Source organism: Vipera ursinii (assembly GCF_947247035.1).
Source record: "Vipera ursinii genome assembly, chromosome: Z".
NCBI lineage: Eukaryota > Metazoa > Chordata > Lepidosauria > Squamata > Viperidae > Vipera > Vipera ursinii.
This window is the reverse complement of record NC_139517.1, coordinates 126,139,040-126,155,014: the sequence shown is the minus strand read 5'-3', so window position 1 is coordinate 126,155,014 and position 15,975 is coordinate 126,139,040. Positions and strand designations below refer to the sequence as shown.

General features: G+C 46.2%; 1 protein-coding gene across 1 annotated transcript in view; it reads left to right on the top strand.

Annotated features, from left to right (window-relative positions):
* The window catches only part of WNT9A (Wnt family member 9A), a gene marked incomplete at both ends in the record, with an annotated part of 49,352 nt that overhangs the window by 23,903 nt on the left and 9,474 nt on the right, over window positions 1–15,975 (top strand).

The following is a 15,975-nucleotide window of genomic DNA, read 5'->3' as shown; positions in this document are numbered from 1 at the left end:
ATAGCTGGTTCATGAATTCTGGGAGTTGAAGTCCACCCAGCCCCTGTTCTAGGCAATTCAAGAAAGAGAACTCTGTTACCATGGTGGATTCCTGTTCTAGGTAGAAGGTTGACCAACTATGGGATATTTAAAGATGATCCACCATGAAAATCGCAAGATACCGGTGCCTAGTTAAGTAAGGGAGCAGCCTGCTAGATTGTACACCTTCTCTAAACCCCACAACACGAAGATATGCCCCAAAAATGCTTTTCAAAAGGCAACTGGATTTTCTTGTTTTTCCCCCCCTTCAAGACGTTTCACTTCTCAACTAAGAAGCTTCTGAAGAACTGAACTGAGGAGCTTCTTGGATGAGAAATGAAACATCTTCAAGGAAAAAACCCAAGGAAGTTCAGTTGTTTTGTTTTTTTTTTTGAAAAAGCATCTTTGGGACAACCATGACTTGGATGACAAAATCAAGAGATGAAATTTGCAGCCATTGATTTGGTGGTGGGTATCCATGGGAATCGTTGTAAAGAAGGCTGCATCAACAGAGGGACAGAATCGAGATCATGTGAAGCGTTCATACCACCTTACAGGCCTTGGTAAGGCCACACTTGGAATACGGCATCCAGTTTTGGTCACCACGATGTAAAAGGGATGTTGAGTCTCTGGAAAGGGTGCAGAGAAGAGCAACAAAGATGATCGGGGGACTGGAGGCTAAAACTTATAGGGAACGGTTGCTGGAATTGGGTATGTGTAGTTTAATGAAGAGAAGGATCAGAGGGGACACGAAAGCATCCTTCCAGTATCTCAGGGGATGCCCCAAAGAAGAGGGAGTCGAGCTATTCTCCAAAGCGCCTGAAGGCAGGACAAGAAGCAACGATGGAAACTAGTCAAGGAGAGAAGCAACCTGGAACTAAGGAGGAATTTCCTGACAGTGAGAACAATTAATCAGGGAACAACCTGCCTCCAGAAATTGAGGGTGCTCCAATACTGGAGGTTTTCAAGAAAAGATTGTACAGCCATTTGTCTGAAATGGTCTAGGGCACAGGTCTGCAACCCGCGGCTCCGGAGCTGCATGCGGCTCTTTCAGCCGTCTCCTGCGGCTCCCAGTCCTCTGCCGTGCAGTCCAAAAAAAAAAAAAAAGTGGATTAAAAAAGTTCAACCAATCAATTCAATATGCAGGGTAGGCGCATATCTCGCCTTGGCTCCACTCTTCAGTCAAACCCTGTTCTGCGCATGTACGCATGTACGCGCATGCGCACACATTTTTTTGCGGCTCCAGTTTTTCTTTCTGTGAGGGAACCGGTTCCGAGTGGCTCTTTCACTGTTTCAGGTTGCTGACCCCTGGTATAGGGTTTCCTGCTGAGCAGGGGGTGCAGGGGTAGGCAACCTGGACTCTTTTATTATTCGTGGACTTCAACTCCCAGAATTCCTGAGCCAGCCAAGGGAGAGGTTTCCAAGCTGAGCCAAGCTGGCTCAGGAATCCTGGGAGTTGAAGTCCACGAGTCATGAAGGGGCCAAAGATTCCCCATGCTGGCTGAGGAATTCTGGGAGTTGAAGTCCACGAGTCATGAAGGGGCCAAAGATTCCCCATGCTGGCTGAGGAATTCTGGGAGTTGAAGTCCACGAGTCATGAAGGGGCCAAAGATTCCCCCATGCTGGCTGAGGAATACTGGGAGTTGAAGTCCATGAGTCATGAAGGGGCCAAGGTTGCCTACCCCTGGTATAGAGTTTCCTGTCTGGGCAGGAGGTTATACTAGAAGCCTCCAAGGTCCCTCCCAATTGTGTTATTCTGAGGAGCAGGAGAGCAGGAGGAGCAGGAGCAGGAGCAGGGGGTTGGATTAGAAGATCTCCAAGCTCCCTTCCAACTCTGTCCTTCTGTTATTATTACAGAAGCTACAAATGTTTCCTATAACAGAATAACAGAGTTGGAAGGGACCTTGGAGGTCTTCTAGTTCAGGGCTTTTCAACCTGTGGTACGGGTACCACCCGTGGTACATTGGCACCTGGCAGGTGGTACGCAACCATCCTAGAAAATTGGTAGCGGGGGAGGGGAATGAGCTGAACCGGTGGCAGCACCGCACAAGCCTGAGCGAGAGACGGCTGGAGCTGCAGGGCTGTCGGGCTCAGCGGAAGCGCCAGGATCAGCACCAGGATCCAGCTGGAGCTCAGCGCTGATCCTGGCGCTTCTGCTGAGCCCAGAAGAAGCGCCGATCATCTGGAATGTTGCAGCATCTCCAGGGTCTTGTGATTTTACATTCAGATGCTTGGCAACTGATTCATATTTATGACGGTCACAGTGTCCCAGGGCCATGTGAAGTGACCAAATCCTGCTGCAACCACCCAGCAGATGGGGGGAGGATAAAAACCAAACAGCCCCCACCCCACCCCCGCTGCCAATCCTCAACAGAAATGCTCACAACTATGAAAACCTCGGACAGGAGGAAGAGCACCGCCGGGCGGGCAGGCAGGCGTCTTGCTCGGCTGTGGCTTGGGGGGCTCTTTTTTCAGTGCCATTGTAACTTCGAACAGCCTCTAAGCGAACTGTTGTAAGTTGAGGACTACCTGTACTTCATGACTTTTTTCCTTTTTGGGGTGCAGGGGGGGTCATCAAGTTTTTGACCCTTACTAGGCGACTGGTGGTCCTCGGATGTTGCTATATCCTAAAAGGGGTACAATGGGTGAAAAGGTTGAAAAGCCCTGAGTTATAGTCCAACCCCTCTGCTCAAACAGAAGACCCTATATACCATTTCAGACAAATGGCTATCCAAACTCTTCTTTAAACTTCCAATGCTGGAGCACCCACAACTTCTGGAGCGAAGTCATTCCACCGATTCATTGTTCTTACTGTCTTCAAGTTTCTTCTTGAAGTGTGGAGAACGGAATTGGCGTTCTGCTCCAACATTTTGAATCCAGCTCAGTTTTGGCTGCAAAGACCTATTCCCCCCCCCCACACACACACACACTTCTCCTACCACGTGTCTGCCTCTTCACGGGAGTGCAGGCTCCCGGCCCAACCTTGCTCTCCACAAAGAAGCATTGAAGTCCACCCAACTCATCACCACCTCAGGGAAGTCAACTCTTCCTAAAGTGGACCTGCAACTACGTCAGTTTGGGCTTTGAAAGAACAGACTGACAGTTTTGTCTCCTGCCCACCCACCCACCCACCCTTGAGGGGGCTGTTGACACACCGCCTGGTGGGTGAGCACCAGTTAAGGTTTGTGTTGCCACCTCGATCTCTGAAGGAAAAAAAAAAGTCTCCTTTTTTCCCCCCAAGCTGTCCTTGGAAAAGCCTCAAAGGCCAGGATGCTCGGGGACTTGTGTCTGTCATCAAAGGACTTGTCACCTCAACGTTAGCCAAACAAGTGAGGTCATCCTCTTTCAGAAACCTGTTTCCTTCCTGGTGGTGGAAATTACAACACATGCACTTTGCCCTCCTGCCAATGTCCTACCCTCCACAAATCTGGCTTGGCTCCTTCCACGGCATGGAAAAATTCATCCCTGAAGCGTTTTAAGCAGCCGTAGGTCCTTTTCACCGCATTGTAAACGCTTCTTAATGAGCCCGCTTGAATTCTAGCTTTTTATTTGCCATCAGCAAGAAGACCTCATCACTGGTATTACGCTAGCCACTCCACTTTGGCCGAAGGTGTAGGAACTAGTAGTTTGCAGAACGAGTGGAAGTTGACCCATTTTTGAAGACCGGCTTGGAGGAGAAGAGATGGTGGGAACTGGGGGGGGGAGGGGGGAAAGAGGCGGAGTGAAAAGGAGGATCAGCCTAGAATCCATAGTCACAAAAGAACTAAGTCTAACTTCCCTTGAGTGCCACTAACTCCTAGCAGGTGCCTGCCTATAGTTGAGAAGATTCCTGTATGTAGGCTTTCAGCAATAAAGCAGTTTAATTGGGCCTTCACGTGTGGATTTGGTCTTTTGCACCTGTCATAGTTAGAGTTAGGAGCCTGGTTTCCAGGCTGAAGATGACCCTGCTCCATTCAAGTCCCCAGAAGGACCATGAAGCATGGAAGATTCAGGCTGTGGGAGAAACTCTTCCAGGCGTACAATAGGTCCTAGCCCTGATGATGTTACTACTTTAGTAATGTAATGCCTCAAGAAAATCACCAAGCTCAGAAAACACCAAGGACCCAACAATCCACCTCTTCCTCTTCCTCCTCCTCTCCGCAAATCCTTCTCCCTTCTACAACTGAGGATGTTACCTCATTAAACATCTGCCAGAAATGCACCAAGCTCAGAGGCCTAATTAAGACCCCTCATTTCAACCCTGAGCTACAAATATTCTCTTTTATTGGTGCTATTTCCTTTAGTGGTTATCCATTGGCTGCTGGACGCAGTTCAAGATGATTTATCGCTCCCTAAAGCCCTGTACAAGGGACACAGTGGCTCAGTGGGTTAGGACGCTGAGCTTGTCGATCAGAAGGTCGGCAGTTTGGCGGGTCGAATCCCGAGTGCCGCGGGACAGAGTGAGCGCCTGTTACTCGTCCAGCTTCTGCCAACCTAGCAGTTCGAAAGCACGTAAAATGCAAGTAGAAAATAGGGACCACTTCCGGTGGGAAGGTAACAGCGTTCCGTGCGCCTTTGGTGTCTAGTCATGCCGGCCACATGACCACGGAGACGTCCTCGGACAAGCGCTGGCTCTTCGGCTTTGAAACGGAGATGAGCACTGGCCCCTAGAGTCGGAAACGACTAGCACGCATGTGTGGGGGAACTTTACCTTTACCTTTAAAGCCCTGTACACAATGAGGCCTGGTTACCTGAGCAACTACAAGTCTTCCATAGCTTCTGCCTGACCAACATGAAGAGGAAGAGTTGATGTGCTTTGGGCTGCAATGAGTAAGTGATGGCACTTGACGGGACATTGACATGGGCTTTCCCCCTCAGGGACAACATTTCTCCAGAGATTTTGCAAGATCCCCATATTCACCTGCTTTAGACAAACCTTAAAATCCAATTTAATTCAAAACCACAGTATGCCAAAAAGAAGGAAAAAGGAATGAAGGTAGGATGGAAAAAGGGAAGATGAAAGGAAGGAGAAAGGAAGATAGAAAGGGAAAGAAATAAAGAGGGAAGAAGGAAAATAAATAAGGAAGGTCTACAAGAAGGAAGGGATGAAGGAGAGAGGGAAAAGGGAAGGAAGGAAGGAGAGGAAAAGAAAAAAATGAGAGGGAAGGAAGAAAAGAAATAAAAGAAGAAAGGTATAAAGAGGGAAGGAAGAAAGAAGGAGAAAGAGAAGGTGAGAGGGAAGAAAGGAGGGAATAAAGGGAGGAGGAAGGCAGGAGAGAGGAAGGAGGAAGAGAGAGAAAAGGGAGGGAGGGAGGGAAGGGAGGAAGGAGAGGAAGGAGGGAGGGAAGGAAGGAAAAGAAAGGAAGGAAGAAAAGAAGGAGAAAGAGAAGGTGAGAGAAGGAAAAGAGAGTAAAGAGGAAGAAGGGAGGGAGGAAGGAAGGAAGGAAGGAAGGAGGGAGGGAGGGAGGGAGGGAAGGAAAGAAGAAGAAGAAAGAAAGAAAGAAAGAGAAAGAAAGGAAGGAAGAAAGGAAGAAAGGAAGAAAGAAAGAAAGAAAGAGAAAGAAAGAAAGGAAGGAAAGAAAAGAAAGAAAGAAAGAAAGAAAGAAGAAGAAAGAAAGAAAGAAAGAAAGAAGAAAGAAAGAAAGAAAGAAAGTTAGAAAGAAAGAAAGGCGGGCCATCTCACTCAAGCTTGCAATCTGGATCTGGCCCCAGGCACCCCAGCCTCACTCTGCAGTCCATAACTACCGACGTTCGTTCTTTACAAGGGGGGGTCCCCCCATTTTTTTTCTACCAAGGTGCTTAATTCCTCCTTTCGGTTTGACCCACCTCTCTCTCTCTCTCTCTCTCTCTCTCTCTCTCTCTCTCTCTCGTGTATGCCAACCCATTTCCCCCCCAAACCTGCCTCTGACTCTCCTTTCACTGGGAGCCCCATGTTCCACAGCCTGCTGCTTTGCATTCAGTAGGGCCTGGCTCTCTCAGGGTGGGGCGGGGGTGGCACGGAGAGACAATTTATCCCTTACCCTCCCCCCCCTACCCCAGACCCCGCCAACAGCCCTAATAAAGCTTGGGAAAGGGCGACCTCTGAAAAATGAGTCATGAGAATTGCTGATCAGGAGAAACAGCTGTGCTAACACTGACTAAGATGGTTATTAAAAATATTGGCAGCCAAGGAAGGATCTCACACATCTGAGGCTCATTTCTTTTTTGGGTCTTTGTGTGTGTGTGTGTGTGTGTGTGTGTGTGTGTGTGTGTGGCAGGGGTGGTGGTGGCGGCGGTGGTGGTGGAGAGTAGAAGGAGCGAAACAATGCAGGGGATTTTTGAAGGATATTTTTGGGGTCAAGACCAGGCCTGTCGTTCTTTAGCCGTGCAACCTGGAATGCTGGTTAGCAGGGAAGAAAGAGGTTTATTGACTCCTCCCACTTCTGGGGGTCAGGGCATCTTCCTGGTTTGCCAGGTCAGAGAGTTTAAGATGAGTCAAAGGTTGGTGGTGGATTCTCTTACTCTTGCCAGCAGTAGATTTCCTTGAAGCTGATTTATAACTGGGTTTGTGTGTGGCTGCTCTCGGAGTTTGAGGGTTTCCTGACCCAACTAGGGAACATCATCAGTGCTAGAAAGGAGGAGGAGGAGGAGGAGGAGGAGGAGGAGGAGGAGGAAGAAGAAGAAGAAGAAGAAGAAGAAGAAGAAGAAGAAGAAGAAGAAGAAGAAGAAGAAGAAGAAGAAGAAGAAGAAAAAGAAGAAGAAGAAGAAGAAGAAGAAGAAGAAGAAGAAGAAGAAGAAGAAGAAGAAGAAGAAGAAGAAGAAGAAGAAGAGGAGGAGGAGGAGAAATTGGACTGTGGGGCCCTTGGTGCTCTCTGAGCTGGGTGGTTTCCTTGCAGACGTTTCAGGACCCAACTAGAGAACATCATCAGTGCTAGAAAGGAGGAGGAAGGAGGAGGAGGAGGAGGAGGAGGAGGAGGAGGAGGAAGAAGAAGAAGAGAAGAAGAGGAGGAGGAGGAGGAGAGAAGAAGAAGAAGAAGAGGAGGAGGAAGAGGAGAGGAGGAGGAGGAGGAGGAGGAGGAGGAGGAGGAGGAGGAGTAGGAAAAAGGAATATGCATCCTTGGGGCTCTCTGACCTGGGTGGTTTCCTTGCAGACGTTTCATGACCCAAACTAGAGAACATCATCAGAGCTAGAAAGGAGGAGGAAGGAGGAGGAGGAGGAGGAAGGAGGAGGAAGGAGGAGAGGAGGAGGAGGAAGAAGAAGAAGAAGAAGAAGAAGAAGAAGAAGAAGAAGAAGAAGAAGAAGAAGAAGAAAAAAGAAGCAGAAGAAGAAGAAGAAGAAGAAGAAGAAGAGGAGGAGGAGGAGGAGGAGGAGGAGGAGGAGGAAGGACTGGGGCCCTTGTGCTCTCTGAGCTGGGTGGTTTCCTTGCAGATGTTTCATGACCCAACTAGATAACATCATCAGTGCTAGAAGGGAGGGGGGTTGAGGAGGAGGAAGAGGAGGAGAAGAGGAGGAGGAGGAGGAGGAGAGGAGGAGGAGGAGGAGGAGGAGAAGAAGGAATATGGCATCCTTGGGGCTCTCCGAGCTGGGTGGTTTCCTTGCAGAAGTCTCATGACCCAACTAGGTAACATCATCAGTGCTGTAAGGGGGGAGGAGGAGGAGGAGGATTGTGTTGTTCTCTGAGCCTGGTGGTTTTCAGTGTCAATGGGGAAAGCTGGATTTGCTTAGCAACCCCATGATTCACTTAACAACTGTGGCAAAAAAAAAGCTCCTAAAAGCAGGCACAACTCACTGAACAGCCACCTTGTGTAGCAATGGAAATTGTGGTCTCAGTTGTGGGTCCTAAGTCAAGAATTGCCAGCAAAAATGTTCCCCAGGGAACGCATATCTGAACCCCTCTTTCCCAGAGTTTCAGAAAACGGAGGGAAAAGCCCATTTCTCCCCAAAGTGTTAGCTGTTAATTGATTTTCAGTGTAGGGGAATCGCAAATAATGGTGATCCCATTGGCAGGCATGTTTTATAGTTCATGTTTTCTTCCCTTGTCCTAAACGACTTGACGTGCTCACATAAGCAGAAAAGTATTTATTGAGTAATAATAATTTTTTTTTTTGAAAAATAGAAAACTCTGATGTATCCTCTCGGGAGATTCATGCAAAAATAAAGCTTGCAATTTCTTTCTTTTAAGCTTTGCGACAGGAGGAGGAATCTCTGTTCTATGTTTTGTGGCTAGTCCTCGACTTACAACCATTCCCTTAGCGACGGTTCAAAGTTACGACGACACTGAAAAGAGGGGCTTCTGACCATTTTTCACACTTACGACCGTTGCAGCATCCCTGTGGTCATGTGATCAAAGTTCGGATGCTCGGTAACTGACTCTTACTTAGGACGGTTGTAACCTGTCGGGATCACACGATTCCCCTTTTCGTGGCCATTATCTGACGAGCAAAGTCAGTGGGGAAGCCAGATTCCCTTAACAACCGCGTTGCTAACTTAACAACTGTGTAAAGAAAGTTTGTGCAATTCGCCCAAACTCACTTCCCTTGCCTTGCTTAGCAAAGGAAGCAATTGTGGTCCTAAGTTGTATTCCCAATATCCCAAGTAAAATGGTGCAACCAAACACGGCTTTAATACATGCCAGACCAGCCCACTTTATGAGTGGAGCTGCCATCTTATCCCACAGCCCTGAAACACATCCTCCCCCTGTTAATTTTCCAATCTTACCCAAACATCCAATCAATTTCTTCTTCTTTTTCCTGGAAAAAGTGCGGGGTTTTTTTTTTTGCAAATCCTTTCTTCTTCCTAGCCCATGCCTCCAATTTTTTTTCTTCATTTAATTCCCCTCTGCTATGCCGTACATGCTGCACACGGGGTGATCTTTGGCCTTCTCTGTTTTATTTCATTTTTAAAAAAAAAAAAATTACATGCCGTGCAATCTGATATTAAGCCTGTCTGATGGATGCAGCATTGCAAATTCCCTAATAACTCGGCGCTTTCCAAAGCTGCCTTCCTTTCTTCCCTCCCTCCCTCTCTCCATCCTCTCTTCTATCTTGACATTTTTCCTTCCACCCTGTTGCTTCTCCTAATGAAAAAAAAAGGAGATTTAAGAACAAGACCCAGAGGCCCCCCAAAAGGGGGAGAGACAGCATGATAAAGAATCCCCAAATCCCCACAGCCTGCGTGTTAAAAATCCCCTATGAGAATGTTGGCCATTGGGTAACTAATCCATTGCACAAAATAGAACTATCCATGGTTTGCAATGTTTGCTAAGGGAATTCAATCAGGGTTTGGCTGTGGAGTGTGGGGGGGGGGGAAACAGCGTGTCATTCTCACAATAGGCATCGCCGTTTGGGCTAGGCAGGAGGGGGAATTGAGTGGGCAGCTTCCTGCTGCCAGGAGAACGTCAAGAGGCCGGGTGGTGGGAATCTTGCCCGCTTAGTGCCCCCCTCTCCCGATATTAGCTGGGGAGAAGTTAATCCTCTGACATTTCGCACAGCCAACAAGATTACAGAGGGCAGATCAGGAGAGGCTTAATCAGGAAGGAAGAAACCCACACCATCCTCAGACGTCAGAGATGAACATTGTCTCCAAAATGTGACATGGTGTAGGCATCTAGCTATACGTTGGATGTGATCCTTGGTCTGGCTAACTACTAAGGTAGGGGAGATACTAGGACCTACAAATACAGCTCCTCAATATTTGGAAGAAGTCAGGGTGCTTCCGACGTTTCAGAAATCTCTAGGCCAGGCTACTTATTACACTTCCCATCAAAGCTCTGGCTATGTGTAGGCAATCCAGCTATGTGTTGGACTGGCTCCTTGTCCCAGCTAACACTGCTAAGGTAGGAGGAATTATGGGACCTACAAATCCCCCTCCTCAATATTTGTAAGAATCAGGGTAAGAATCAGTTTCAATGATGGGGTACTTATTACACACCCCATCAAAGCTCTGGCTATGTGTAGGCAATCCAGCTATGTGTTGGACTTTATCTCTGTCCCAGCTAATATTACTAAGGTAGAGGGTCCTACAAATCCCCCTCCTCACTATATGGAAGAGTCAGGGTGCTTTAGATGTTTGGAAATACAGAGGTCTCTACACCGAGCTACTTATTACACTTCCCACCAAAGCTGTGATATGGTGTGGTCAATCTAGCTATCTGTTGGACTTGATCCCTGTCCCAGCTAATGTGACTGAGATATGGGGTGATTCTGGGGCCTACAAATCCAGCTCCCCAATACATGGAAGGAGTCAGGGTGTTCTAGATACTTGGGAATTGAGAGGTCTATAGGCCGGGCTACTTATTACACTTTCCACCAAGGATTCTTCCTTTCCCTGCCATGTGACCCCCAGGACATTGCAACTGTCATAAATCTGAGTCCATTGTCAAGTGTCTGAATTTGGATTACATGATCGTGGGGATGCTACAACGGTCATAAGTGTGAAAAATGGTCCTTTTCCAGTCCCTAGCTATAGTAGTTGTTGAGAAGGAGAAGAATTTGCTTTACAGGCCAGGCTCAAGAGCTTCTCAAAGGCCAGCCGGCTAGGACATCAGATGATAAAATAAGCAAGCCAATAGCCCAAGGTTCATCTGAAGCTCTTAGGAGAAACTTCTCCAACCTCATGTCCTTCAGATCGATAGACTAACCATCTTCAGGGGATTAACACATTACATGGCAGGCTATTCTTCACCAAGGACTAATCCTGCTCCAGAATGACAACTACACAAATGATTGAAGGGAGATTGCAACACAATATTCTTTTGGCCTTCAGAGCAGAAGCGCCAGGCCAACAGTAATGTAGCTGGGTTAGAGCTTAGGGCTGTGTACGAGAGAGATTTGGACAGGATCCAGGTCCAGACATCCAACACTGGTCAGCTTTGAGTGGGACAGGGGTGGACAACCAAAGGTCCTACTAGGAACTTCAACCAAAGATGGTCAACAAGGATGGGAGCTGAAGGGGAAACCTACCAGGTTTCTACTTTCACGTTCTCATGGAGAAGCTGACTTATGAGTAGGTAACCCTCCAAAGTTGGAAGTTTGTTGACCATCTTTGGTTGAAGTTCCTAGGAGGAACTTTGGTCGTCCACCCCTGTCCCACTCAAAGCTGACCAGTTTTGGATGTCGTCTGGATCCTATCGAAATATCTCTGTTTGGTGAAGCAAGACTCATTCACTTGAAGGCCCATTCTGGTGAGGAGATGGGAGAAGAGATTAAGAGAACAAGCAGACAGTTAAGGGGGGGGAGGGAGGGAAGCAATGGTAGTGGTCTCTGCCCTGTCCAATCTTGCAGAAATATTTAGTGGAGTTGACTTGCCAACTAAGCAACAATAGTGTGCGTGAGTTACCAACAGAAGAGAATCTTTGTAGCTCAGGGTTGAACAGTGAGATCCTTGGGGCTGTCTCAGCTGGGTGGTTTCCTTGCAGACGTTTCATGGCCCAACTAGGGAACGTCATCAGTGCTGGGAGGAGGAGGAGGAGGGAGGGGGAGGAAGAAGAGGAGGAAGATGACTCTGGGCTCCTTAGGGCTGTCTGAGCTGGGTGGTTTCCTTGCAGACGTTTCATGGCCCAACTAGGAAACGTCGTCAGTGCTATAAAGGGTGTCTTTGTTGCAGAGTGGAGGAAGAGGAGGAGGAATTGGAGGAGGAGGAAGACTATGGGGTCCTTGGTGTGGAAGTTTTCTTGCAGATATTTTGTGACCCAACTGAGTAATATCATCAGTCCTAGTACCGATCACTTAGCATTCATCAGTAGCAATGATGATGTTATTCAGCAAGAAAACAACCAGTCTCAGAGAGCAACAAGGACCCCACAGTCGTCGTCATCCTCCTCCTCCTCCTCCTCCTCCTCCTCCTCCTCCTCCTCCTCCTCCTCCTCCTCCTCCTCCTTTCCGCAAACCCCCTTCCCTTTTAACAGAGATGAGGTTCTGTGGTTGGATCACAAATGTCTCCAAGCAAACCACTAAGCTCAGGGAACATCAGAGACCTCACAATGTGTTCGTTTGTGTGTGTACATATGTGTGAGAAACAAGCCAAAACAGAGTGTTTCAGACATTTTGGTCCATTTATTTATTTGCAAAAAGCTCAGAAGCGATGCTTATTATTTTGCTCCAAAAGTTTCTTCAAAACAGGGTCCTGTTTCTCCCCCCCCTCCCTCCTACCCTCGTGATTTAATAGCCATCTCTCTCAGTAACATAATTCTTCTTTTTTTAAATAGCATTTATTGAGTGATGATCTAAAAGGCCAAGGGACAACCTCCATACAGTCTGGAGAAATCAGCCAGAATGATATATAAGCATAAATATCTGGGCACAGGGCCATTGGAATATCACCAGATTAAAACCTGCCCAAATGGTATGCTTGGGGATGATGTATTTTTAATTCCACCTCTCTCTCTCTCTCTCTCTCTCTCTCTCTCTCTCTCTCTCTCTCTCTCTCTCTCTCTCTCTCTTTCTCTTTCTTTCTCTTTCTCTCATTCTCTCTCTCTCATCTTTCTCATTCTCTCTCTCTCTCTCATTCTATCCCTCATTCTATCCCTCATTCACTCTCTCTTTTTCTCTTTCTTTCTCTTTCTCTCATTCTCTCTCTCTCTCATCTTTCTCATTCTTTCTCTCTTTCTCTCTCATTCTTTCTCATTCTCTTTCTCTCATTCTATCCCTCATTCTCTCTCTCTCTCATTTTCTCCCTCATTCACTCTCTCCCTCTTTCTCTCTCATCCTCTCCCATTCTGTCATTTTCTCTTTCTCTCTCTCATTTTATCTCATTCTCTCTCTCATTCCTCTCTCAGTTCTATCTCTCACTCACTCTTCTCATTCACTCTCTTTCTTTCTCATTTGCCCTCTCTCGTTCTCTCTCTTATTCTATCCTTCATTCACTCTCTCTCTCTCCCTTTCTCTCTCTCATCCTCCCCCATTCTGTCATTCTCTCTTTTTCTTCCTCTCATTTTATCACTCATTCTCTCTCATTCCTTCCTCTAATTCTATCTCTCACTCACTCACTCTCTCTCTCTCATTCTATCCCTCATTCACTCTCTCTCCCTCTCATTTTTTATTCGATCTCTCATTCTCTTTCTACCCCTCATTCACCCTCTCTCTCTTTCTCTCTCTCTCTCCCATTCTCTCATTCTCTCTCCTCTCTCTCATTCTTCCCCCCCCATCTCTGCAACGCTGAAAGTGTGTGTGATGGGATTGATTGATTTATTTTTAAAAAGCAATAAATTTGCACTGATTGATCTGCAAAAGTCTAGTTTGATCTACTAGGGAAGACATTAAAAGTTCTCCAGGGAACTGTTGGAAATGGCAACAGAGCCAAAAATTCTCTTTCAAAAGTTGAAACGGCAAAATCTCATCTAGGATTTGAGGAATGGTGGGGAGGATCTGCCATTCCTCCCCCCCCACCTTAAAAATAAAACAAAGCCCCAATTAGTGTGTGTGTGTGGGGGGGAATCTCTCGTGGGAGAGAGATAAATCCTGATGTTAATCATTTCAAAGCATCAGAAGGCATCTCCTGAATTTGTAGGCTTAAGTCACATCGTGAAAGGTGCGGTTTCCTTGAATATCCAAGCTGACATTATGCTGGTTTTATTTTGCTTTCTTTTATTTTTTTATCATTTTATCTTAATTACATTATGCTATGTTTTTATTATTCTAAAGGTAGAATGTTATTCACTTAACGACCGTGTTACTCACTTGACAACTGCAGTGGTTCATTTAACAACAGTGGCAAGGAAGGCCACAAAATGGGGCAAAACTCACTTAACAACTGTCTTGGGTAGCAACAGAAATTTTGGGCTCAGTCATGGTTGTAAGTCAAGGACTGCCTTCTATTCTGTTCTGTTCTGTTCTGTTCTGTTCTGTTCTAGTTTATTCCTGTTCTATTCTATTCTAATCTATTCTATTCTGTTCTGTTCTGTTCTGTTCTGTTCCGTTCCGTTCTGTTCTATAATTCTGTTCTGTTCTGTTCTGTTCTGTTCTAGTTTATTCCTGTTCTATTCTATTCTAATCTATTCTATTCTATTCTGTTCTGTTCTGTTCTGTTCTGTTCCGTTCCGTTCTGTTCTATAATTCTATTCTATTCTGTTCTGTTCTAGTCTAGTTTATTCCTGTTCTCTATTCTGTTCTATTCTATTCTATTCTATTCTATTCTATTCTATTCCATTCTATCCTATTCTATCCTATCCTATTCTATCCTATCCTATTCTAATTCTCTATTCTTCTATTCTATTCTATTCTATGCTCCAGATGTTTTGGAATTGCACCATTGGGACTATCTTTGCTTTCTTTTGCCGCCGTTGCTCTACTTCCAAAAGTAGTCCTCGACTTACAACAACAGCCCCAAATGTTTCGTTGCTAAGCAAAAAAATTGTTAAGTGTATTTCACCCCATTTTATGATCTTTCCTGCCACAGTTGTTAAGTGAATCAATGCAGTTGTTAAGCTAGTAACACAGTTGTTAAGTAAATCTGCCTTCCCCATTGACTTTGCTTGTCAGAAAGTCACAAAACGGGACACTGCGACCGTCATAATTATGAATCACTTGCTAAGCGTCCTAAGTTTGACCACGGGAATGCTGCAATGGTCGTAAGTGTGAAAAATGGTCCTAAGTCACTTTTTCCAGTGCCGTCATAACTTTGAACAGTCACTAAATGAACCGTCGTACGTTGAGGACTATCTGCAGGTCTGTTATCTTCTCGACCTCCTAATCTTTTTTTCAGCTGTCTCCAGGCCCTTATTATGCTTTCCTGGCTGAACCCAAGAATTACATATTTTCCTCAGAATGATGTGAGGTAACCAGCATCCCCACTTTTTCACTTTTGCTATGTTGTTGCTGTATTTTTCCCCCTTTTAGTCAGCCCTATTTATTTATTTATTTATTTATTTATTTATTTATTTATTTATTTATTCATTCATTCATTCATTCTTTATTTATTTATTTATTTATTTATTTATTTATTTATTTATTTATTTATTTATTTTTTAAGTCCTTACATGGCATGGGTCCGGGATACCTCGAGGACCACCTGCTGCCGGCGTCGACTCCCCTCCGCCCAGTGCGTGCCCACAGAGAGGGCCTCCTCAGGGTGCCTCCTGTCAAGGAATGTCGACTGGCGGCCCCCAGGGGGAGGGCCTTCTCTGTGGGCGCTCCGGCATTATGGAACCAACTGCCGGTTGAGCTCCGGATGGCATCGGACCTCCGATCCTTCTGTCGCGGGTTGAAGACCCATTTGTTCGAGTTAGCTGGTCTGGCCTGAAGGGGTATTTGGGTTTTTAATTGTTTTTATTTCACTATTGTTATATTTTAATTTGGGCATGGTTTAATTTTCTTTTAATTTTTGTATACTTATTTATATATGCCCTGTGAACCGCCCTGAGTCCCTTAGGGAGAAGGGCGGTATAGAAATTAAATAAAATAAATAAATAAAATAAATAAATATATCCCGCCCTATCTCCCGAAGGACTCAGGGCGGCTAACAACAATAACATATAACAGAAATTAAGATAAAATTAAAATTAAAGTCATCTGTGCAATAAATTAAAAATTAAAAATAAATTAAAAATTGTAAACATAATTAAAATCCCTGTCAGTCCAGGTCAGCCTGGTGGAAAAGGAGCGTTTTGAGGCCGCGGCGAAAGGATTGGAGGTTTTGGGCCATCCGAAGCTCAGGGGGGAGCTGATTCCATAGGGCTGGCGCTCCCACAGAGAAGGCCCTTCCCCTGGGGGTCGCCAGCCGACATTGTCTAGCCGACGGTACCCTGAGGAGGCCGCCTCTGTGTGAGCGTACTGGACGATGGGAATTCGTTCCCGGCAGCAGACGGTCCTGCAAGTATCCCGGGCCTAAGCCATGTAGGGCTTTAAAGGTAAGTACCAGCACCTTAAATCTCACCCGGAGGGCAACCGGTAACCAATGCAGCTCATGGAGCAGAGGTGTTATATGGGAGTATCGGGGAGCTCCCATCACTACCCATGCAGCAGCATTCTGCACCAGCTGAAGCCTCCGGGTGGTTTTCAAGG